We start from the raw sequence: 26,624 nt of genomic DNA, 5'->3' as shown, positions 1-26,624 counted from the left end.
GACTAACCCCAGTAGGGGCACGTGAGGCGAAGAGCTCTTTAATGGTACAGAATGGATGGAAGAGAAACTGGAGAAGTGGCCAGAACTAGCAACCCGACGTAGCAAAGCCCAGACCAGCCACCTGGTCTTAGGACACAGCAATCACTTACCTCTGCTCTGAATATGACATGAGGGTTGGAATTGCTTATTAGCATGAAATAGAAATATGATAAACAGTCACAGAAAGAAGCGTGAATCTGCAAGCAGAGAATGATCAGCCTCAGACTGTCAAAGGTGCAAACGAATTCCAAGGGAAAACAGTGCCAGCATCAGCATGGCTTTAAGACCAGGTCACTGTGCCCAACCAGACCCGGAGATGAAGATTTGCCACATTTCATCACGTGATGGCCTTCCTCTTCCTGGGGAACCGCACTGAAGAATACACTTCGGGCCGTGCGACGCATTCCAGGAAACAAGGGTAAGGGAGGATGAGGGTATAACTCCCAGGGCTGTGTAATCATTAAGTTCACAGAACACATCTGTCTGAATCCCAGCTGAGAAGTTTGCATCCAGGATGTTGGGGACCACACGCGAGTGGAAGAGGCGGTAACAGTCCCAAAGTCTGACTACAATCAGTCTCCGGACAGGCGGTGAAATGTGCAGAAACCAGACCCCAGAGCGGCTTCCGCTGGACCTGAGGACCCCACCCCATAAGGAAGCCGGCTGCTGGGCAGGACCCACTCAGTCCTGGGATCTGGAAGCACGGCCAACCCCAGTCTTCCTCAGACTGAGAGTTAACACATCTTCATGTAGTACGTTCTTTCTGAGGGAAGAACTGAGTAAACAGAATAGGAAAACAGCAGCGACGACAATAAGGCGCCTGCCATTTCTTGAGCCCCAGGGAGGGTCTAACGGCCGTGCGCTGTCCTCTGTGCACCCTCTGTCGATGCTAACAAATGTCCCGCAACAACGGGTATTGTTAACTGCGCTTCAGAAAGGAGGACACTGAGGTTCACACAGGTTAACTTGTTCCAAGGTCACAGGAAGCCTTATTCTGTAAACTCATGTACTTTTCCAAATTCATTTGACTTTTTCTTTTTCTATTGTTTCCTCTAGTGGAAGTCCCACTTTCAGAGCAGCAACCTTGCCTCAGTTCGTAAAGAAGACCGGGGGGAAACCCTGCCAGGGTAGGACGGGGTGGCCCATGCCCCCCTGGGAACCAAGTCAGGATGTCCCTCCAGAGTAGTCGAGGGGCACCCGCCCAAGCCAGCCCTAGGGTATGGCAATAAGGAGACCTGACAAAACAGCAAAAAAGCACAACGATCCTTGTCCCCAGAAAGAGGACTGTGTAGCAGGGAATGCAGCTGGCACTCATAAAATGGTCCCTGTAGTTCTTCCTTTCTGAAGATTTAGGGCCAGGAAAATATCATGTGTCCCCTCCCCACTTAGAAGCAAGCACCCCACTTCTCTGGTCACAGGACGCTGCCCGATCACTTGCGTGGAGGTCCCCGGGCTGGCAGCTGGTTCCCGCCCCCACCAGAGTCAGCCGGGGTGAGGGCCACACCCTTCAGGTAACGCTCTAAAACCTCCAGATGCAGCTCATTAGGGAGCCCAGCTCATTAAGGCCCATCGAGCTCTGTCAAGGGTAATTAAATCAGGGATTAGTGTCACCCGGAGAGTTCGGCGTGAGCCTGGCTCACGTTGAAGTGCTTGACACCGAGCGGGGAAGGCAGACAAGGTTACCGGCAGCTCCGAGCGCAGAACTTCCTCCTCTCCGAGGCTCGGCTGGAGGGGGCTGGCCCGTGGCTCCCCGGAGCAGGAGAAAGCCTGTATTTCAGTTTTTCCAAAAATGCTTTTCTCTACTCTGGGCCTCAGTCTGCACGTATTGGATTTTTAAAGTACATGACACATTTCACCCTTCAGATCCTATTGAAAAACACTTTCCCCTCCATGCACCAGAAGCTGCTCTGGTCCGCCTCCCAGATGGACGGGGCGCCCCCGGGGCCCTCGGTGTGTTAACTTGCCGCCCGCCCGGGGTGCGGCGGGATGCGCCTCTCACAGACTCCTCGTGGGAGTGTAAATTAGCGCACCCTTTCAGGAAAGTGATTTGGCAATGCGTTCCAAGAACTTTAAAAATGCTCCTACCCTTCTGACCGAGTGTATAATTACACTTCAGGGAATCTATCTGAAGAAAATAATCAGAAACACAAAAGAAGCTTGTTACACCAAAGATGACGGCTGCAGTGTTACAAAAATAAACAAATTGGAAATGTCAATATTATTCAGTAGAATATTGAACATCCATATGTTAGAATATCATTGTTCATTTTATTCGACAAATATTGGCTGGCGCCGAGAATTTCATATTTAAAAATCTACATCCTAAAACTTCACGTGAAAACCCAAGGTCTTACATTACACATACAACGGTATTTCAAGTATGTACAAACCACACTTAACAGGAAGGGGCCGCGCCTGTGCGTCAACAGGGTTTCCTCCGGTTGATAAGGTTAAGAGTGATGTCTTTTACGCTTTCTTATTTTTGTTTCTGACACGAAGCCTGTGAACATATATTGCCTTTGTAATTGAAGGATGTGGGAAAAGTCTTGCATTTCTAAAAGCGTGCGAACCAACAAAGACAAATGCCATTTATCTAAGCCCTTCCCCTCCGAACAGGAAATGTGGTTCTCCTGGCTCAGGGGACTCTGCCTTTCAGCCCACCAATGGCTCGCTTCCATCTGGACTTCATCACCACCACAAAGGGATAAGGAGGGAGCACACGAAGTCACCAGAGAGCAAAGGCGACAGTCAGCTTCCCCCATCCCGTGGCTTCATGGTCTTGAGATTCTGGGGCTAAACCCGCACACGGCACCACTGACCCCAGCATCGAAGCCCACCACCGGGTCCGTTCAGGCGCCTCAGGAGCAGGGGCTCACTCAGTTCTTTCAGGTCACACTTGCAACAGAACATCCGGGGCAGCAGTCTGGGAACAAGGACCCAGAAACCCACCAAGGCCCGAGCACAAGCTGGGGGACAGCTGGGCTCCTGGGTGCCAAAGGCTCCGTGGGAAAACAAAGCTAATGTGATTCTCCTCCGCAAACCCCCTAGCACCTGGCTTGGTGTGTGTTCCAGCACGCGCCGAGCCACCTGCTGTGCTGAGCAGTTGTGAGCTGCTCCGACACCCACGGAGCTGTCCGCGGGACACCTGGGGTCCCACACGTTGGCTGACGCTCATCCCGGGGGCATGATAGGTGTTAGCCGACATCATACCCAGAGTGAGAAGCAGGTAAAAAGATGAGGGAGACGGCCCAGCGTGGGTGTTCACACTGGGCGTCACCCAGCCTGGGTCAGATCGTCCAGGAACAACAACCCTTTCCCATTAGTTCTGAAAGCACAACTGATCACACGATATATTTGGAAAGACAGCTTTTAGGGTGGGCCTCATACCCTAGCGACATGCACATAGGTGCCCCCTCCCCGCCGTGTGGTCTTGTTTTTAGCGCACACATCACCTTAGCTGTCCAACTGAGGTGCCCGCAACGATGCCACTAAGCACTGACCTAAGTGATCATCAGAATGAGAAGAGCTCGAATGTGGCGATGGTGTGCTAGCGAAGTCCCTGTCTCTGAACTTCCCCAGGGCCAAGGGGAGCCTGGGCTCGGAGGAGCCAGGTACCTGAATAGCCATCACCCACAGGTAGAGGTCAAAACGGGGTCTGTCTTGATACAAAGCCCAAACCTTCTCTTCCCATAACATTCTGGCATTCCAAAACTATTAGGGTTGGCTTTTCTTTTTCTTCTTTTTTTCTTTTTGATACTGAAACAATTGCCCCCTACCTGCCAAAATGTTCAGTGCAAAATCCATGTGACTTTTAAGAGCAGAACTGTCCCATAATCCCAAATACCTCATCATCGCCTCTCTTCTCGCTCATAGGTGATGGGTAGAGCAAGGCCAGTGATGGTCGAAGCATACTGATGGCGAAGAAATGAGAACTGTATCTCGTGATTAATATTACTGGCACACTGAATGTCATCAGAACAAAGATGAAGGTCACTGTCCTATCTATAGACCAGCTAATGTAAGGACTTAAACATTAACAGTAATTCGGAGTTCAACATTTCTGCCTATCCAAAAGGGTGGGAATGTACAACTTCACAGGTTAGCCCTGCAAAGGTCTAGTTTATTTTCTTTTAAGGTGGAGAAAATGAGACACAGGAATGTGACTCGCTACAGACTGCAGGCTTCTAAAGGCTGTGTGAGGGTAAGGACCAGGTCTCGCTGGCCTTAGTCCATACATTAATTCATTCCTGCGTTGATCTATTCGAGAACTCATCCTGAGTACCTACTGTGTATCAGATGCTAGAAGGACAAAACCGTCTGTGCCTAGGACTTGGCTGTGTCCACAATCGTCACCCAGGGACTGTGGGTTGAGAGCATTTATTGATTACAGATAACAGCAGCAGGAATGAGGGCACGGATCCGCAGACCCACAGATTCCAATCTATTGCTCTAACACCTACAAAATCCATCATTCTGTGTACGCAGCTGGCCTCCGCGCTTCCAAGGAGCACTGAAATCTGAAGATTACTAATGGATTGCAAACATAAGAATGTCATTTCATCCACACTAAATGGGTTACATTTTCATTTCACTGAGTGCCTTCTTGCTTCTGAAAGGCGGGCCAGGAAAGCAGGAGCACCCCGCTGACCTCTTCCCCACTCATTACCCACTCTCGGGCCCTCGCGCGCGGGCCTAATCAGCTCTTCCGGTTCTGATCTTGTTAGAGAACACTGTTCTCCCACCCCTGGAGTCCTGCCTAATATACTGCAGGAACAACCTCGCCGGAGCTGGGAATCACCAGGCGGGTAGATTTCAATCACACAGTCTGGGCTGTCCACTGTGGCGTGGGACCACTCCCCACCAGCCACGGGAGCGACTTCGGGCCGGTGCCAAAACGCTCTGTTCCAGTCTTACCTTTATTCAAACTGGGAAAAAAAAAAAAACCCGTTGTCTGATATCTGCTAAAACCCTCAAAGAAAAAGTCTCTGAAAAACAATGGATTTTTATGGCTTAAAATATTGACTTTTTTCCCTGAAGTTTTAAAAAATGGCCTCACTGGATGCCACCGCAGGACAGAAAGGGGAAGTGGTAAGAACGCAGACAGGAGGGAGAGGAGCCTGAGCCATGGGGACCATTCTAGGAGACGAGGTGTAAGCATTACCGTCGAGTGAGGAGTGAGGAGCGCCTTGGGAATTCCCAGAGGCAAGGCCAACGCCCGTCACAGTGGTCACTTATGAGCACGGCCTGCGAAGCAACATGACGCCAGGGGAGACATCACAGCACCAAATGAGGAAGAGGCTCCAGGGAAGGACCACATAGGTCTCCTCTCTCCTCCCTTCCCCGCCCCCCGCCGCCCTCCGATGCAGGGCCACGTGGAGAAGGGCACGAGGGGTGTGCTGCCACAGGACGCTGCTTTTGCTCTGTCGTTCGCATCATGCTCTGTGCATCTACTCGCATCAGCAGTGGCCCTTGGCCAGCCTGATGGGCGGGGGGACTCATCTGTGAGCAAGGCTGGAGCCCATCTCAAGGAGGTGCGCTTGCCAAATGAAGACGGAACCTGTGTACCCCACCAGCACCCTATCACCAGTCCCCAGCCATCTCCTGTCCATCCAGCCCCACTCCCCGCACCCCTCAGATTCATCCCCTAGAGGCAGAAGGCAACAGAGAGTGAGTTATGAGTGGCGGGGACTGTCAGCTTCCAAAGGACAGAGACCTAAAGGAAATGACACTCGGACTATGGCAGAACGGGCTATGCCACTGCCCACTTGCTTCTAAAAAGAGAACCCCGAGGCTCAGCAACAGCACGCGGTCTGCAAAAGGTTGCGTGCGCAACGAGGCTAGAATGGGGGAGGCTCGAGCGGTGGCCTGAACGGAGACATCTGGTCGCCACACTCTGTCCCGGACAGCCCTCAAGTCTCCAGTCTCACTTGCATCATTTATGAAACACCGGCCAGACGACCTTTCAAATACTTCCCAGTGTTGTTAACATCCTAACGCCTTGTCACTCGCAGTGTGTCCGTGGCCCAGCCTCCGCTGTAACTCGTTAGAAACGGGGCATCTCGGTGGCCACCCCAGAAGCACTGTAAGACACTCTGCACTTTAATATACTCCCGAGTGATCTGCATGCACATTCAGGTTTGATAAGGATCGTTCCAGAATATTTTAGCACAGGTTTATGATCATCAGTTCTCACTCGAGAATTATAAAATGAAGCAAAAATAAAAATGCCAGACTAAATGACCTCTCCTCTTACAGACAAGCACTCCGTTGCCCAAGAAGAGGGCCTGACACTGTGCTCAAAACTGTCACCCAGTGAAACCCCACCCCCAGCAGGCACCCCGTGCCCCAGAAGTCCCTGCTGGGGTCGTGGCTACTCTTCCGGGAGTGTCCTGTTTTGAACGTATCCCCGCTGGGTTACCCGGGGGTCTTCAGTCGCATGGCATTTGGCTAAGTGTCCCAACAGGACAGTGTTGAGGCATTTCCAAGTATTACGAGAAGTACCGCACCGTGGTCCCAGGCACACCTCCCTTTCTGGGGGTGCTGGGGGGCTGTAGTATGACGAAATGCACCAGGTGGCTGGGCACCCCTCCCGGGGATCAGTCACACAACAACGAATCACGCCTCTCTCTCTCATTACGTGGCCCCAGGCTGCACGCTATTCACGTGCAAATGGGTGTATTTGGTTTCTGCAGTTAAAGAACTAAATATCATTACGTGAGGGTTTCTTCACGTCGGCACTATGGACGTGCTGGACCCGGTCACTGTTCGCAGCGGGGCCGCCCCATGCACTGGAAGAGTTCGGTGGCATCCCTGGCCTGGCCCCACTGCACGTCTAGAGCAGTCGTCACTCAGTGCGGCCACCGGAACGTCTCCAGAGGGTGCCACACATTCTTTGTGGGGAGCGGCAACAGACTCACTCGTGGCTGAAAACCACGGGGTGAGAAAGCACGAGTGCGAACAATCAGGAAAGCCCGAGGAAGACATCTCTGCGGGTGTGATTCGAAAGAGCCACAACACAAATACTGAGCAATTATATTAACGGGCAAAACAAACACGTAGGTACTAATGACACCTGCGTGTCCGAGGCCAGTGAAGACAGAAGGAACCGTCAAGACGGGGAGGTACGTGATGCAGACACGAGAAACCAAGGGGAACTGACTGCCTCTAATTCTGGCAGCACCTCCTGCTGGAGAGCAAAGGCGCTCATCTCAGGCTGTTTCTCAGCCACAGACATCATTAACTAAGATGGAAATAACTAAGACACAAAGAAAAGGGTTCAAGGGTGTCAGGCAAGAAGGGCTGGGACAGTATGAAAATCTCACTTTCAAGTATGAATTCTCCGAGGCAGGTCCACTGCGCATAGATTCAAGAAATCGACAGCTGGAATGGGAGTTAGCTCCCCCGACTCCAACGCCATCATTCTCCACATAACCCAGACAGGAGAATGCACTCGTCCAAGGTCGCAGCTGCCCAGAGGCAGAGCTGGGACACAAACCCGCAGGGCCTGTGAAGGCTCAAGCTCGGTGTCAACGGTCCCTGGTCGCCCAGCACCCGGAGGCGGGCCTCCAGAAGGCTGAGGACCAGTGGCGAGTGGGCAAACTGAACCTGGACCTCCTGCATCATAGCCTAATTCTCTCTCTGCCGCGCCACTCTGCCTGGGGTGATTGATGAGGATTTTTAGAGTGTGCAAAGTCTGCTAATGAAATGCTAACTGAAACAGCATCCACTATATTGGAAAACATAACATGTGAATCTATGGGTCTTAGAATAGAAAATGATAAGGATAGAGTTTAGAATAAGGTTAACGTACTTCACTCCAGGGAGGAAGGAGGCGCCTTCCAGGGTACCAGCGGCAGGGGATAGAACCCTCTAGAGTCTGGGAGGGGCCTATCAGACAGCAGTCACTTCTCTAGCCAGCCACCACCAGCCACCAGACCAAGAGCCAGAACCCAGCCCATGTCAGCTCTCTCCGGGAGACGATGGAGCAGAGCCATCAAGAAAGAAGAGAGATGCCCCACCTGAGCCAACTAGCTTCTTCCATGTTCAAGGTCAACCTCAAGGCTGGCAGATTGAGACTGGAGAATTTCCCTGCTCTAGAAAATCTCCCTGCTTGCAGATGCTGGCGATCACTTGTCGTGGAACAAGGCAGGCTTAAAATAAAACTGCTGGTTGAGGTAACGCACCGGCTACATTCACATTCACCTCCCATCAGTTCATCGGACGGTGTTCACTACATCGGGTCCTTCCCAGTTTGGGTAGTGGGGCCGAGGGGGAGTCACTGAGGCATCCCCGGCTGCTGGCCAGGGGCCAGAGGAGGGGAAGCACGGGAAGAAGGGGCTGTGGGTTCGGATATATTTAGAGCCCTTGGTCATTCTGCTGAGCCAACACGGCTCCCTCTTCAACTGGACGGGGACAAACAGCCGCGTCCTGAGGTGGTTTTGTCATGCTAATGTGCTCCGACAGCCAGGCTTCCCGAGATTTAGAGGAGCTTTTTGTGAGTTTGTTTGCACCGAGTTGGACTTCCTTAGAAAGCGTTCATTAATCAGGACACAACTGAACAGAGGGGCACTGGGGGGCCACGTGATCAAAGGCAGAGGCAAAGGTGCAGTCTGGGCGGGGTCCAAGCGGCGGGGCGAGGAGAGCCATCCTTCTGGGGCCAGCCGCCGTGCCAGCTTCCCCACAAAAGTGATTTCCTGCCTTCACAGGCGCAAAGCATTATCTCTGCTATGCAGATGAGGCAGCCGATGTTTAGGGGCTTTGAGTAAAACTTGGCTGTGGTCATTGAATGAGTAAGTGGTGGATTCTCTGACACCAAAGTTTATGCTCTTTCCACTTCACCACGCAGGAAAGCTGGGAAGAAAAGGACACCCCATTGAAAACCTTTCCGGGGGTGAGTTATCAACGGAGCTCAGGGTTTAGCGGCCCTCAGCAGAGGAGGGCTCCTGCGTTTATTCTGTGACTATTTATTGAGGATCCGCCAAGGGCAGGGCATTGTTCTGGGCGCTAACAGAGACAAGGGCTCTAACTGGAAGACACAGAAAAATAGCACCTCCTATGCATGAGCTTTCCATCCAGCTGGGAGGAAAAATAAACACAGAGCAAAGAGTTAAGGGATATAAAATAACGTGAGTTAGGTAACAAGAACGGTGGGACGTAGGAGATGAGGAATAGCTACCATATTTTTCAGACCGTAGGACGCACCTAGGTTTTAGAGGAAAATAGGAAAAAAATTTTTGAAGCAAAAAATGTGGTAAAATGTTTAATAACATACTATTTCACCAATGTTAATGTAAACAGAACTCAACAGCAGCATTGACAACCATTATTCCTCCCAAATTTGCAGCGGGGGGGCGGAGCGGAGGGGAGGGGAGTGCATCTTATGGTCCGAAAAATACAGTAAGTGAAATAGTGTAATTATGGGAGGCCTTTATCAAAGAGAGGGACTCATGCTGATCTTTCTAGAAGGACTGGTATTTCAGGGGGTAGAGAAAGGGAGAACATTCTAGAAGGAAAAACATGCTACGAACCAAATCAAGACCAACGCACCTGTCCTGATAGAAGCTTCAGACCGTCAAGCAAGGACACTCCGGATGCGGTGGTTAGGACGGCCCTGCTGGATGCTGTGGAAATAACCTAGATTCTTGAATGTCAGGAAGTCCATGAGAAATAAGGGGGAAACCTCGTGTTTAGGATTTACCACATAATAATTATTCTTTTACTCTTACAAGCAGAAGACGCGAAGTGGACAGAAATGCAGTGACTTTATCTCCAGAGAGCAGCAAGAAGATAGGACACAGCTGGGAAGTCGTTCCCTCGTCTTCCTCGTCTCCCTTCCAGGGGCCCCCCCGAGAAAACGCTCCCAACAGAGAGAGTCACGGATCCTCGGTCTGGGCCGTCTAAATGTCCCACGCACCTTCACGGCCGTAGTGGAGGCTATTAGGACTTTAGGAAAGTGTTTCATAGACAGCTGAGAGATGTCTGCACTCGGAATAGAAAGAAGACAACATACTTGTAAATAAGCCAAATCTCACTAACCACCCAATGGCGAGAGCATTCCCAAAACACCACCATTTTGAGCTCAAAAGGCATCCCCCCCCCACCACTTGGCCCCAGTCAAGGAGAACCTTGAGAAATAAACAAGTGTCTTCACAGCCACCTTCAAGCATCTGACTGAATGGATGATGGATTCTGTCATCGCGACACTGCGATAGGCAGCCGTGACTAATAGGAAATACGCATTCAGTCTCTGTCCCTGGCTCCTGACACGGAGCTCCTCAACCCTCTTATTTTCCCTGCGTGGTGAGGAGTCTCTTACACACAGCTCCTACATCCCTGGGAGCGTCCTGGGTGATGGATCGCCTTGTGTTCTAACGAGAGGGGAGAGGGCTCTTGGTGGGCTCCCGTATGAGGACTGGACAGTGGGAAGGCCAAGCCGTGATTGGGTGCTCAGAGCTTCCAGCCCCACCCACCATCCTCCGGGGAAGGGGCAGGGTCTGGAGACTGGGTCAGTCATCAATCACGGCTGCACAATGAAGCCTCCATAAAAACCCCTAAGGTACAAGGCTGGCAGAGTTTCTGGGGCGGTGGACACACCCAGGGGCCGAGAGAGCGGCCCCCCACAACTCCAGGGGCACCGAGCCCCTGCGCTTGGGGACCCTTCCACCCCTCGTCGTATGCACCCCTTCACCCGGACGTTAGTCCGGTTCCTGTATTGTCCCCTTCCTGAGAAACAGGTACAAGTGTAAATAACTGTTGCCCTGAGCTCTGTAAGCCATTACAGCAATTATTGAAAATGATGACAGGGTTGTGGTCAGAGGCGTGCAGGTGACAACCTAGGACTTGCGACCGGCATCTGAAGAGGGGGCGGTCCTGAGGACGGAGGGTCCTTCCCAGAGGGGTCCGCACTAATTCCAGGCCATCAGGACATCCAAATGACATCCAGAGAGCTAGAAAGCTGGGCCGTGTGGGGGGAAACCCACACGCTGGGTGTCAGAAGTATCGTGAGTCACGTAAAAGCAACGGTGTTTTTCTTTTAGAGCCAGATGCAGTGAAAAAGTGCTTCTGAGCAGAGTGAGAGTTATGCCGGCCGAAAACAGATCCGTCAAGAACCCGCCATAGCTGAGCAGACATTATAAGCCTCTCGACCACCTTTCCTGTTAGGAGAATGGTTCCTTATAGTCCCGAGTCATGTGAGCATCATCTACCAGAGCATCCTCCTAATTTAGCATCAGGCCTCCTGGGACAGACTAGATGCCTCGGAAGTGTTTTATGGATGGGCGAGGTGAATGAAAAATCTCCTAAGCACCATTTCATGGGAAACAAGGCTAACCTCCTTCACCCAGAAAGGTCAGCTCACACGTAAAGCACATTTTGAGGAGAGCACGGCCTCCTACTCTCCCATGTAAAGTGTGGATCCTTCAACCACATGTGGATTCACTGGGTATCATGTGTATATCAGCGCCCTATAGTTCCTGACCATTCTTTACTACCTATTCCTTGCCGGGGTTCTCTCATCTAAGCCAGAACTGTTCCCCTCACTGAGCAGATAGTGCAATGGAGAAATACAGACATGTTGCCTTGGCTGGTGTGGCTCAGTGGATTGAGTGCTGGTCTATGAACCAAGGGTTGCCAGTTCAATTCCCAGTCAGGGCACATGCGTAGGTTTGGGGCTCAGTCCTCAGTAGAGGGCGCTCAAGAGGCAACCGCACACTGATGTTTCTCTCCCTCTCTTTCTCCCTCCCTTCCTCTCTCTCTAAAAATAAATAACATCTTTAAAAAAAAGAAACAGAGACATGTGGCACTATGCCCAGGTGCACGCTAAGGTGAGAAGTAGTGATACATGTAAAAGGTCTAAGACTTCACAGGGCTCCGGTCAAGGGCATAGGCTTTGCGGTCAGGCAGATGGAGGGATGAGTTTCACTCACTCGCTTTCTCGCCGTGTGATCTTGGGGAAACTACCCTCACGAAGCGTCAGTCCCTTTTAGCAGAACAGCGCTTACTTCACCGGGCAGTCGTGCTGTGTGACGTCTCGGAGGTAGAGTCCTCAGCACAGGACCCGGCACAGAGAGCGTGGAGGTGGCGGGGAAGCTGCTCCCCCTGGGGTCCCTGCTTCTGTAGGTAACATGCCTCCTCCAGGTTAGCACTGCCGGGCTCTGCCCTTGAACTCCTTGTGGGAGGAGGGGAACCCATCTGAGGGATGAGTGTGGGAGAAAGCCCCGAGCTGGCAGGGCTCCGCTCCTCCGACCCCTCGCCCTGTGTTCTGGGTGTCTCCGTGCCTGAGGGAAGTGCACCCACTGCTCTGACCTCTGAACTCTGCAGGGGCCCCGTGGGGTCAGGTCAACTTCCCAGGAAGCCTGATGTTTGGGAACGTACGTTTAGTTAAAAGAACGTTAGGCAAGTCTTCTGGCCCTATCAGAGCCACGTCTCCCAGCATGGTTTCATCAGGAAGAAAGGTAATGTTTTCACCTCCGACTATCTCCTGTCTCTGCCTGCTGACTGCTTTTGAACTTGGGTAAGGAAGAGGGGTGACATTCACGGGGTCCACTCGACCCCAACAGTAAGTGTGTCACCAATGGCAGCGGGGGGCTAAACCGAAGCCCAGCTGTGTGCTCCACTGTCTCACTGGACTGAATGAAGTCACGCAGCAGGTGAGTTCGTGTCATTGTCATTGCAGAGCACAGGGGAGCAGCGGCTGCCCCCGCCAAGTCAGTACGAACGACTGAGCCAGTTTACTGGATGGCCCTCTGCATCCAGGAGACGGTATCAGTGTCCACCCATAAAACAAAGCCGGGGGGGACTGTCACACCCCCATGCCACGATCCCTAGCTCTAATGGTTATGTAGGCGGCTCCCCTTGCTCCTGTGTTTTCTGTCGTTATTGTTTCTGAGGCAATAAAACGAGTAATTACACATATCCAGCAAATCTACAAATTCTCAGCAAGGTGGTTGGCGTGTGGCTCAGTGGTCAATTGCCGTTATATTGGTTTAAATCATGCTCATACTGCCACTGGTGACTACATGATAAGCCAACCCAGGAAAAAGAAATAAAAGAATTAAAAAATTAATGAACAAATGACAGCCAATGCGGAACTAAGAGACTGAGTTCGCTCCCGTTCACGTGCTTGACATTTAGAAATCAGACTCCGTCTCCCGCTACTCCAGAGCACCCTGGACTTGGCCTTACTTTGGAATACCAGTTGCTGTGGAGTGATGTGGAAAGCCAGGCAGATATAAAATATAAAAATATAGACGGGAAATACAGGAGGCCGTTAGGTGACAACTACCAATCAAACTATGCATCACTATCACTCTCCATATCCCAGATTTTACACAAAAAAAAAAAAAACAGGGAAAACCAAGAACACCTCATAGTCAGGGGGATTGAGTCTACTTTCCTCAAGAAAGGATTTGGTTAAAAAAAAAATTCAAAAAGCATCCCATGTAACAAAAAAACACTTTTGCGCCCTGGCTGGCGTAGCTCAGTGGATTGAGTACAGGCTGCGAACCAGGCATCGCAGGTTCAATTCCCAGTCAGGGCACGTGCCTAGGTTGCAGGCCATGGCCCCAGCAACCACACATTGATGTTTCTCTCTCTCTGTCTCTTTCTCTCTCCCTTCCCTCTCTAAAAATAAATAAATAAAATCTAAAAATAAAATAAACACTTTTGCTCTGTCTGGAGGCCATTATTTAATCTAGCAAATTCCTGACTTCTACAAGGACAATGAAATCGGGGAACCTTAACTTCAGCCCTACCCCTCAAGCTCTCCCCCACTGACAAGGAGAACACGCGTGGAAAACCAGGAGTTCTTGAGCCAGGAGAAAGGAAGGAGGAAATATAAAAAACGGAAGGCTGAGTTTCATGAGTCATGAAAGTATTTAAAGTGATTTGGGCTCTTGGGAGAGGAGGAAGGGCTGCACTTCACCGGACAGACGGGGCCTGCAAACCCCCCGGAAATTAAACACGAGCCCTCCCGGCCGGCTGCGCGCCCGGAGTGCCCATCCTCGCTCCTCAAGCAGCCACCCCGCTCCAGAGCTCTCCATCCTCGCCTCCGCACAGGACGGGGAGGACCTGAAAGTGCCGGGCAGCGGAGGGATTTACTCGGTGGCCTGCAGATGAAAGCGTTTGTGCATTTGTACTGGGGAAAGCCCCGTAACTGGGTAATTTACATCCCCCCCCCCCTCCCCCCGCCCCGGACAACCTCCCTCTGGCACGAGCACTTCCAAGCATTTGCCCAAGTTCAGTCTCAGGAAGAACATGAACGCCCATCACAGCCACCATAGTCCTCCGTCTGCGCTATAACGACAGGGCTACAGGGAAGTCCCCTCTGCTACGTCCCAGGGCCGGCTGTCAGTCACTCCAGGCCTGACCTTTGTTTCGTCACCTACTGGGTGGAGAACACAAGTCACTCCGGAGTGGCACCCAGAAGGAGCAACGCCGCCCTGGGAAGTCGGCACCCAGGGAGTGGCAACTGAGGCAGTAAGATGAAGGAAGTAAAGTCTTAGTGTTTCCAAACCACACATGTTCTGAAGGTCCCCAAATTTCACTCATTCAACTCACAGCTTCATAATTTCATTTGGCCATGGCCAACACCACCTAAAACTGTAGTCGCTCTAGTGGGTTTTAAATTAAAGTTTATTTTACATCAACTGTTGCTTAACCTAAATCTTAGTGGAAAAAATCAACAGAATTATGAGTTTGGAATGGCTATTATTTTCTAAGCCACATATGTGCTACTATTTGTTTAGATATTATATTGATAAAGTGTAGCTCAAGTACCACCTAAACATATTCTCCCAGCAATGCTTATTTCTCAGTTTTGACCACTCATTACACTTGGGCAAGAAGTTCATTAGGAGAAGCTGGGCGAAGGGCACAGGGGCACCTCTGCATTATTTTAGCAGTTTTTCTGTAAGCCTAACATTATTTCAGAATAATAAGCTATCACTTATTGGGCAAGGCTGACATTAAACAAGGACTCACAGGTAAATGAAATATCAACTTTCTTTGCCTTTAGGTTTTACTAGAACTTTATCAAATCCCTGTGGAAATTATGGTTATTACATATTTGCACAGCCTTGTAACTTGCAGCTGATGAGGTCATGAGAAATTCTGGAATGTGCTCTCTACACCAGCTTACTGGACTAAATGTGAATAGTGTGTAAGGCTGAGACCAAAAAGAATCAGTAGTTGATAGTGGAGCCCAATGGTTTGGTGTTATCTCTGAACCAGCTTAACCCACTGGGTAACGGCCCCAACGGTCGAGGGGCAATCTGCTCCAATTTGGAAGTGCCAAAGTTTCCAGATGCTTAGAAAAGTTATTAATGCTCCCTCATTCCATACAAGGCATCTGTACAGAGCATGATGGGATTCCAGCCCCTTCCCACAAACACACTTTAGGGAGGAATCCCTCAGTAGGTAAGCCACAGCATACTGGTGCGTGGCAAATGAGCCAACTGGTGGGATCTGACACAAGCCACAGTCCCTAAACCCATCACCTCCGGCCATGAGAAGACACGGAATTGACTCCAGGGAGACACAGAGAGATCTGCCATGAACAAGTGCCTTAAATCCTCGCATCTCTGAGCCTGCAAGTGTCCAGTCCCCAGGACCACGCAGTCTGGGACTGAGGCTTGAGAAACTCAGACTATTCTCTAGGTCCCTTTCTCTTGCACCATGAGGAAAATGAACTTCCAGCTCCATCCCTCCGGTGGTAAGTGCAGATGCAAGTGCCTTGGATTCAGAGTCTGTCTAGAGCAGCGCAAGCCCTTCCAAGTGGCTCAGGACAATGGCCATCTCCCTGGCCGTTTAATCTTAAGGCCCCTGGGGAATAAGCCAAAGTTGCTTTAAATGCCATAGGCTTTCGGTCAGTATCCCCTGTGACTTTTAAGAAATGATAACACTGTGCCTTTCAGGCTTACAGTATATCCAAAATCCTGAAGTAAGTGGCTAAAGAAAGCACCTCCAAAAGCACCTTTAGGCGCCATGTTTTGGAGATTCTTTTTTTAATTGTTGTTCAATTACAATCATCCCCACTTGTCCCCCATTACTCTCCGCTGACCTACCCACCCCCCCCCATCTCCCACATTCAATCCCCCCTCCTTGTCCATATCCACGGGCCCTTCATACATGTCCCTGGACTTGACCCTTCCCCTTCTTTCCCCCGTTATCCTCCCCTCTCCCCTCTGGTCACTGTCAGTTTGTTCTTTATTTCCACGTCTCCGGTTCTAACCAATCACATTTCCTTCCTGACTTCTAGACATTCCCCACATGGGTGAATGGGCGGGGGCTAAACACTGCCCATCTAATGGATGAAAGTTACCATGCAGCTTGTGTGAGAGCGTGTGTGGGTGTCTGTGTATGTGTGTAAAGCCCCGTCCTCCAAAGAAACCACAGGTTACTGGTTAAAATTCAGTAACAGAGCTGGAGTAGAAGGAGGAGACCAGGAATGAACATTCATTCATTCATTCATTCATTCCACTTTTTTCTTGTTTATTCATCAAGTGCTGACTACTAGATATGCACCATCATGAGGCTCACTGGCTGGAACAGCGATTTTCGCCCGGTGCGCCACAAGAATTTTTAAAACATGTTACACCTACCCTGGCTCATGTGGCTCAATGGATTGAGTGCCAGCCTGCGAACCAAAGGGTCGCCAGTTCGATTCCCAATCAGGGCACATGCCTGGGTTGCAGGACAGGTCCCCAACAAGGGGCGCATCAAAGGCAACCACATTTTGATGTTTCTCTCCCTCTCTTTCCCTCTCCCTTCCCCTTTCTAAAATAAATAAATAAAATCTTTAAAAAAAAAACACACAATGCAACACCTGACTATTTAGTCAGGGGCACTGGCCACTCTTCCCTTAGATTGTCAAATTTAAAAAAATGACAACAGCCAACACAATAATAGCTACCCAGTGTGAATGAATCAAAATTATACCTATGCTTGTCAGATTGACAGAAAATACATGTTTTGGTGTGCCACAGAGTTTTGGTAATTTGTGTGTGCCATGAGACAAGAAAGGCTGAAAATCTCTGGACCAGAAAAAAGCAGGAATACCAGCTAATGCCACTGCTGAAAGTGTTGTAACAAAAATATAAACCAAGGACGCCAACGTTCGCGTGAAAGACAGTTCATTCTTTCTGGAACATAGGGCGGTCCCCAGCCGAGGAGCCACCCAGCCTCCGTCAGGGGTTCTCCAAGTTCTTGGTCTCAGCAACCACTGCCTTCTGGAAAATTACTGGAAAAAGTACAGTAGCTTTGGTTCATGGGGGCCACATCTGTCGACGTTTACCACATTCAAAGCCAGAACTGAAAAATGTTTTAAATATTCCTTAATTTGTTTGAAACCTGTAAGAAACCCACTATATGTTCATAGATGCCATGTATTTTATGAAAAACAATATTTTTATGATTAAAAAATAATGCAAAGAGTAACTTGTTCTTCTAATTTTTTGCAGCTTTTTTTTAAGATTTTTATTTATTTATTTTTTAGAGAGGGAAGAGAGGGAGACAGAAAGAGAGAGAGAGAAACATCAATGTGCGGTTGCTGGGGGCTGTGGCCTGCAACCCAGGCATGTGCCCTGACTGGGAATCGAACCTGCAACGCTTTTTTACAGCTCTTAAATGTCCAGCTTCAGAAATGACAGGGGGCTTCCTCACCTCTGCCATTATACCAAATAGAGAGCAGCGACGTGAGACTGTGGCCGAAGCACAGGAAGGAAATCCTGCCTCTTACCCAGAGATTAAGTTACGAGAGACAGAGACAGCAGAATTTTCAGAGCCATTTCAAAAAAAGTGTGGCTATTCTTTGACACTACACCAAAACTCAGCAAGCGTTACTGTCTTAAAAGTGAGTGGCCATGTGGCGACAGAAATGATCCACTGAGCATTCTGCACACTCTTCAGCATCCGTCTGAAATGTGAACGTGCTTTTTTCCCAAAGCATGGCTTTGAAACAGCGCACACTGGTCCTTCCGAAAATACTGTCTCATGGGTTTACCCAGATGTTCCGAATGGCGGCACATTTCATGACGCAGTTTCAGCAACTGTCCCTTGTTCATAGCCTTGCTGGCCTCACGAGATACATCAACAAGCACTGGGAAGCTGTCAAGCTCGCTGTGGCATTTACAAGTTTTTAATAATACTCCATTTTTTTCCTCCAGAAAGCTCAGAGTTTATCATCGGCCACAAACACTGCCAACTGTTTTCCAAGCTCACGATGCTCATTTTCAAAAACACATTGGCTGAATATCCAGATCGGCATACATATACAGGGTGGGGCAAAGGAGGTTTACAGTTATTCACATGGAAAATAACAACATTTTAATAATAATAAAATACAAGAAGAAAGTCTGTGTTTCGTGTACTCGCAACTGTAAACCCACTTCTGCCCCGCCCTGCAGTTTACTTGTTGTCTCAAGTTGTTGCTTCAGGCAAGAACAGTGGTATAAGACAAAAGCTGACAGTTCGGCTCCCCGCTCGAACAAACACACTTCAGCTGTGGCACCAACACTGTCGGTGCACTCCCCACGTTGTCACTTCGGTGACGGAAAGGACGAGCACTCAATACTTAGTAGACTAATAAATAATCTGCAGCGGTGCATTAGGATATCCCTAAGTAAAGCTGGATTCAAACAGTAAGTAACCAGGAAGACAAGCAATGACATCATATCATGAGAAAGAGCGTTTTCACCTCCAAGAGCTTCTAGAAACGGTCTCATCGATCCGAGGGAAGATCTGTGAAATGCTTGAGGCCCGCTGAGTGAGGCCTGAAGGCTGCTCAGGGGTCAGTCCGGGGAGTCCAGCGGAACCAAGCTCAGCGTGCGTTCGCGAAGTGCGTGCTGCATACGACACAAGCACCGCACACGCACCGCACACGCACCACACAAGCACCGTGCTGGGAGCTGCGGGCGCTGAGAGGACTAAGGAATTGTCAGCTTCTAAGGAGCCCTTTGGTCTCATGGGACAGGCGGATGGAGAAGCAGCTCGTTTTTACATTACAGAGTAGTCCCAGGGGGTGCGCATGCGCTGCTGTGAGAACACAAAAGAGGGGCCAAGGACCCTCGGAAGGAGAGGCTGCACCAAAGATGTGCGGCATATGGATGAAGGGATTTAGGGGAAACGATAAAAGAGGGAACGACGAGTCACCATTTCCCGAAGGGTGAAGCGGAGGGAGTTGCTGAAGGCTTCCTCCTCACCACCTCTCTCCCCTGTGGTCTGGGAGCGGGACCTCAGCTCCAGGAATGAACCCTGATCCGTGGAAGCTGACCAGTCCCCGCCTCCCTCTCGGTACACAGAGGGACCGGTCTTGTGATACTGGGCCGGCCTAAGTCAACTCACAGCAAAGCATCGTAAGGAGTGGCTGCAGGGGGCTGCTGGGAGGGAGCACCCTTTCCCTCCTATGAGAGAGCTCTCAGAAGCCACCCTGACTCTTCCTCTGGACACTGCTCATGTGGACGTGATGCCTGGAACTACCTTCCTGGGATGCAGGCCACACCCAGAGGAGGCCAAACCCATAAGGACCACAGAGACACACAGCTGGAGCCCTGACACAAGTAACCCTTCTCATCGACCTGCGCCTATGGATCTCCTTCATCATTTACATCGGTTTGAGTTAAGTTGGCTCTTACCTGGAACGGAAAAGTTCCAACTCATATGGGCTTAATTTGAGATGGGGCTAGAGAAACAGGAACCACATCCTGGTGTACCCTTCACGCCTTTTGAGAATCCTGAGCATTCTTCAGCGGGTCCTGCGAGTCAATACAGTGTCGTAAGGTAGGAAATCAAGAGGCTTTTGAAGGTGCCACCGCTGATTTGGGGAGGACTCTTTCTATATTTATGCCTTGGCCACATCAGGCTTGTTTTAGTTTTACAAGGTACCTTCTTACCTATGAAAAGGTTGAGTACTACCCAAGAAAAGAAGGACATGATTTCAAGGAAGGTCAGCAGTGGCAAATGCAACCGTGGGCTGTTCAGATGAGGAGAGAAGAGTGTCCCTTGAACTTAACCTTTGGAGGTCAAAGGCAACCTCAGTGCAAAGAAGCCTACGAGAAGTCAAAAGCCACTGCGAACAGAGAGAAGAACGGCGCTGGCTAAGCGAGTACACGGGTAAGTGAATCACTTTTTAAGATAGGAGAAACATGAATACGTCTACAGGTGAAGGGAAAGAAACAGGGGAAAGAAGTGGAAAGAAAAACTGAAGATCTAAACGCGAGACATGATAGTACAGTGAGGTCCCAGAAGAGGCAGAATTCTTGGTCTGCGAAGACAGGCTCGTGTCTTTTTCTTTCTCTTTCCATTATTTCTTTTTTATTTCTCTTTATCATGACCAGTGCTTAGCAGCTACTCAAAAAGTATTGGCAAAAAAAAAAAAAGAAGAAGAAGAAGAAAAAGAAGCTATTGTGCAATGAAAAAAAAACTGGCAAATCTTATAAAAACACATTCTTAAAACTGCTCTCATTTCTGAGAAATGAAGTGCAATGTATGGAGTGTTTTATGTTTCATGACTAACAAAATAATGCATTGCTAAAATAAGGCATTTTGACAATATCTACATAAAACAAGTATGGACATTCAATTCAAAAAAGAAAAAGAACTCAACTTTGCACCGCTCCGCTCTAAAAGGCACTGACCTTGGCTTCAAAAAGCTAGGCAAGCTGCCACGAGCGGGTTTAAGCTATTTGGGTATTAGTTGTAGCTCCTATTCGCTGGGATGTTTCTTCACAACTACTTGTCTGTGCTGTCCAACACGGCGGCCACCAGCCAGCCACGGGCGGCTCCTGAGCACTTGAAATGTGGCTGGTGCCACCGAGATATGCTCCGAGTGCAAAATACACACTGGGTTTAGAAGGCTTAGAACAAACGAGAATGTAAAATGTCTCATTAATAATTGCATGTTGATGATGTAGTCATTCCCCAGTACCGTTGGCTTCAGAGCTCATCAAACCCTCTACTCACTGCGTTTTGACAAGGAAAAAAATGTTTCGGCACTCGGCACTTGCTTGGGACTCGTCGCACTTGCTAGAACTTGCATAAGTCACGACGCTGCCCCACAAGAGAAAATGCTTCATCACTGATTACTCATCGGTTCTGGCACTTGTCACGAGTTCCAGAACGAATTAACCATGAGTACTGAGGTACCACTGTATGCTGAAATAATACTATTTTGAATATATTGGATTTAAAATATATTATTGAAGTTTTTTAAATGCTGGCATTTGGAGATGAAAAGGTAAAAATGAATTTGGGGGTAGGGCCACAGGTCTGAGAGTTGAGGGTACAGAGAAATTATGCCTGACAGTGTCAATTTTTTAGGCAGAGTATGATGCAAGGTCTCATGCAAAGTGTAAAAGCTTGAGTGTTTCTCTACAGCCCTTCACCCAATTCGGTTTTTACACCTTCACTTCCTGCCTCCTTAGGCGAAAGCTCACAATTTATCCCCCAGACTCCAAACCCCGGTGGTGCTTACCAACTCCATCCCACCATCCTTTAATCTCAACGTAGACCATTTCCTCTGGGAAGAATTTCTATTATCCCGTCTGATTTAGTGGCTCATTCTTTACTAGCAAAGGAACCGGTTCTGAAGTCAGCCATTCTATGCCCCACACTGGGTAGTGCGGTGGCTACGATTACAGGCTCTGTCGATAATGTTGAAGCTACTGAAATGGTTTTGGAGCAAACAAAGAAGGAAAACCTGAGAATTATTTTTAGGAAGTAAATTGTAAAATTAATACCAAATCCTGACAAAGATTTACACACAAAGAAAATCTGGCTAACCTCACTTAGAAGCATGGATGCAAAAATATCCTTAATAATAAAATAGAATCCAACAACATATTTAAAAAATAATTCATCATTTACCAACCGAGGGTTGTTGCAGGAACGCAAAGTTCCATATTGAAAAATCTACTTGTAGCCCTGGCTGGTGTGGCTCAAAGGACTGAGCACAGGCCTGTGAAAACCAAAGGGCTGCCAGACTGACCGCCAATCAGGGCACATGCCTGGGTAGTGGGCCAGGCCCGCCGCAGAGAGCACGTGAGAGACAACCACACACTGATGCTTCTCTCCCTCTCTTTCTCCCTCCCTTCCCCTCTGAAAAGAAATTTAAAAACACTTTACAAAATAAAAATAAAAAACTTACTTACATAATTCATCCTTTTAATAAATCTAAAAAGAAAAACACAGGATCATAATCCTGAAAATATGTTTAACAATTTTGGGTCAGAAAAAAAGCCAATAAATTCTTCATTAATGTGATCATTTTTGTCTATTTAACCCAACATCCATTATCATAATGTCAAGGCAGCAGGGTTATTCCCATTGAAATCAGGCAAAGACAAGAACTTACATGATTACATCCTTATTTGACATGGGACTAGAGTTACTACCAGTACAATTAGACAGGAGAATAGATCAGAAATGTATAAAACCTTGAGAGGAGGCTATGAAATGATCAGTGTGTGCACGTGATGCCCGCACAGCTAACATGCCCGAGAGCGCCAGCTGCAACACACCGCTAGCTAGAGAGCTCAGTGAGGTCGTGAGGCTGAACATTTACCCACAGACATCAATAACTTTCGTACACACAAACTTTGATCATTTAGAATATACGGACAAAAAGAATGTTCTCCTTTTATAAAAGCACAAAACAATAAAATACCTAGAAACAAATCTAGCAAGAAATAGAAAAGCACTATGTGAGGAAAAAATAACTTTACAACTCTATTACAGGGCAGGCTGAAAGACTAGACTAATACAAACAAACCAGCTGCTTAAACAGAAAAACGCAACATCGTAAGGATTTGATTCTTTCTCAGTTAATTGAAAATCTTAACAGAACTTGAAACAAAATACCACTAGTTTTTGTTATTTGGTGGGGGGGAGGTTTTGTTTGTTGATTTTTTTTTAGAATTAGACAGGCTTCTTTGAAAGTTTATATGAAAAAAAATGGCTAAGAGAACTCTAAAAAAACAGTAGCAAAGAATGACTAGTCCTACCAAATATTAAATATATTATGGAGCTTCAGTAAATAAAACAATACAGATTGGCACACGAGGAGGTATAAACAGTAGCACAGTGGTATGAACGGATCTAAAAAATACAGTGCTGAAAGGAGATATACATGTTATTAAACTTTTTTCCCCTCCGATCAACCTTTTATTACAGGGAGGTCTCAGCCAAGAGCCCAGATGGGTAGAGGTGAAATTCTTTTCCCCGCTGCAGAGCACCAAGTCCCACCACACAGCCGGGGAGTTCCGCAGGCTAGACCAGCTACGTCTGCGGAAGTGAGCTCTGGGATGTTCACACAAGGGCGACATGGCCTAGCGACACATTTCTCAAAACACATCCCTGCCGCTAAGTGGCACGGGATTGCACATGAGACTGGTACTCTAACTGATAGAGCCTTTCCCCACGGGGGAGTGGGTATACAATTCTGACACAGCTACAGAAGCTCAGCAGAACTGCACCATGAAACAAATAGATGGATGACGGTGGCAACCAGATTTCTCACTGTTGGAGCGAACTGAGCAAGAACAGGAGGCCAGCATGGTCCATGGGTTAAATAATAAACCAGACGATGATAATTACAAAAGAGATTGGAGCTGGAGACCTAAGTACGAGCTCCTGCTTAGCTTACTATATACAAGACGGTCACGTGTGGGAATATTTATAGGCATGTGTATGAGTCAGTGTACATACGTGCATTTCCTCATTCTCAGTTGACAGAGCCTAGAAATAACCACCCCCCCCATCGCCCCACCATCCTGGATCTGTTTCTAACACCATCCTTCAAAGAAAAGAATCAGGGCTCCTTGAGAAAACAGCTGCTTCTGGGACTTGGGTGGGCCATACACAAAATGAGTCGAGAGCAGACAGAAAGTCACAAAATGCTCAAAAACCAAAAAGCCACATTGATGAGGGCATGTCAAAGGGACACAGAAGTCAAGCGAAAGAGCTCCCATCAGGCAAAACTGGAACACTGGAAGCAATAAAAATCAATCAAGTAGTATTAGATTATAACCTAAAGTACAAAATAAGTATTCGTGAGCCCGTATGATATGAATAAATGATTAAATAAATAAATTTGTGGGAGACAAAAGATGATTCTGTCGTAGAATAATTCAATGTAAGTTACGTAGATATGTTTTTAAAAGGTGGACTTTAGCTCCCCATTCCTTGGGTATGGACGATGCATAATGATGTCCTTCAAGAGCACAGTATGAAAAAGGAGAAAAACAATGACTTTCATACTGACCAGGATGCCTCAAAATTGCCAACATCATCAAAAACAAGTCTAAGAAACTGTCACAGCCAGGAGAAGTCCCTAAGGAGAGGGGACGAACAACTGTAATGTGGCATACTAGATGGGACACATATATTTATAATATATATATTTGGAACTACATATACATTAGGTAAAAACTAAGGAAATCTGAATAAAGTATGGACTTCAGTCAACCATAATACATCAGTAATGGTTCTTTAGTTGTAAGAAACATATCATACTAATGTAACATGTTTATCATTAGAGAAAATGTGTTTGGGGTACGTATCTTTGCAATGTTTCTGTAAATCTAAATCTTTTATAAAAAATAAGTTTATTAAAAAATAAATAAAAGCAAAAATCAAGTATCTGCCTTGGCTGGGTAGCTTGATTGGTTAGAACAACGTACCCAATAGTATAAGGTTGTGGGTTCAATCCCCGGCCAGGGTACATATAAGAATCAGTCAACGAATACATAAAAGTGAAACAACAAATTGATGTTTCTCTCTCTCTTCTTCCTGTCCCCCCTTCCTCTCTCTCTCTCTCTCTCAAATAAAAACTAAATCGAGCAACCACCAGAATGTTTGAAGGCCCTCATCTTCCCCTTCCCACCAGACCTAACACCACCCTGTAGTTTGCATTCCTCGTTTGCTTGCTTTTCATACAAATTTTATCCTGTTTGCATGTCCTTCAGCAGTATCTTGTTATTTTGAATTTTATATGAATAAAACTGCACCGCATATGTATTTCAGCTGGCAGTTATTCTCATGTAAGAATACAGGCGTGCGATGTATCCACGTTGGCACCTGTGGCTGCAGCGCGTTCACTTTCTCAGCAGGAAGAGTCCACTGGGTGACTGACTATAACATCGGGCACGTGTCCCGCCTCCTGTCAATGGGCATCAGGTTGCTTCCAGGCTTTGTATGGCCACCAAGGTTGGTCCAAACACTCCTGTGTATACATGTAAGAGCTCTGGTGTAATAAATACCCAGAAGTGGAATTGCTGGGTCATAAGGCATGCATGTATTCAATTGTATTTACAGTGCCAAATGGTTTTACCAAAGTTGTCCTGTCAATTTAGATCACCACTGGCAACAAGTTACTTTTTCAAAATGTTGTACCTTGGAAACCTAGGGAATCAATCGAGGCACTTTGTTTTTTTTCTCCAAGTTTTAAATTGTCTGTGATTAAAAAAATAATGACTGTTCCATATTTGCAATGAAAAACATGGTGACAGATGCCAAATTGTAGTATATGAGTAATTACCATAGGACTTAACTTGTCCTGGGAGATTAACTTGCTCAATATAGAGATTTTTCTGTCATCTGGTGTGCATATATTTGAACTTGGTATAAAAGGAAAGAAATGAAGGCTTGGCATTTTTCTGCCGAAAAAGGTGCCCAGTTCTGTTCTTGTGAACTGGCCTTAATCTGAGATGGGTTTAATTACATTCCTAAAAAGAGGAAGGAAGGAAGGAAAGAAGGAAGGACGGAAGGAAGGGCAAGGGAGGGGGGAAAGCTGGAAGGAGTGAGTTCTATAAAACAAGACCTCAATCTTTCCTCCAGAGACGAATACAGAAATTAAGGCTGTATTTTATTTTTCCTTGAAAAACTCCAATGTCTTGAATTTAAGCCACACCAGTATATCTGGAAGAGCATCGGATGTGCTGTAAGATTCATCACTCCCGCATTCAAAACCCCTTTGATGTATAAAATCTACATTTCTGTAGAGAAACCGTAAAATAATAACACTATGAATTAGTGCCTTCTGCTCAGATGAGTTATTTAAATGCCGAAGACCCTATCTGAAGATTGCTACCATTCATCCTCCATGTCTTGGATGCGGCTGGCACCCTATACAAATCTGTTTACTGTTAACCTAGGCAGCTCTAGCTGAGAGCAAAGGACGAAAAAGTCACACGTTTTAAAGTTTCCTTTCAAAAGGGGAGATGGAGAGACGTGTGGGGAGAAAAGTTAGGGATGCTTCCTGCCAGGCAAAAGTTCACCAGTAAGGAAAACCATGTCCGATGCTACATTTGAAACCAGCCACAACGGTCAGGAGCCGTAACTCAAGCGGCTGCACTGGGCTCTGACAGTGGATTCTAAGCACAAGACCCCCCACTTCCAAGGTCAGTGGCCTTGGGAAAGGAGCTAGAACCACAGCAGCCTCTGGGTGGCTCCCTTTGCCAGGGGCACACGCTCCCTGGCATTTCCACGGGGCCCTACTTAGAAGAGCTCAGGACAGGTCAACACTACCCACAGGTACCCCACCGTGCTCACCGAGACTGTGGGCAGCCTTGGAACATGGCCGCCCGAACCTGGAA

The 26,624-nt window shown here is 48.0% G+C and overlaps 1 protein-coding gene across 2 annotated transcripts in view; it reads right to left on the bottom strand.

The window, feature by feature from the left end:
• Nucleotides 1-26,624, bottom strand: part of ASTN1 (astrotactin 1) — a 272,757-nt gene that overhangs the window by 241,326 nt on the left and 4,807 nt on the right. The gene's annotated exons all lie outside the window — the stretch shown is intronic.

Source organism: Phyllostomus discolor, chromosome 14 (assembly GCF_004126475.2).
Source record: "Phyllostomus discolor isolate MPI-MPIP mPhyDis1 chromosome 14, mPhyDis1.pri.v3, whole genome shotgun sequence".
Taxonomy (NCBI): Eukaryota; Metazoa; Chordata; class Mammalia; order Chiroptera; family Phyllostomidae; genus Phyllostomus; species Phyllostomus discolor.
The sequence above is the reverse complement of the archived record's forward strand: the minus strand, read 5'-3'. Positions and strand labels throughout refer to the sequence as shown.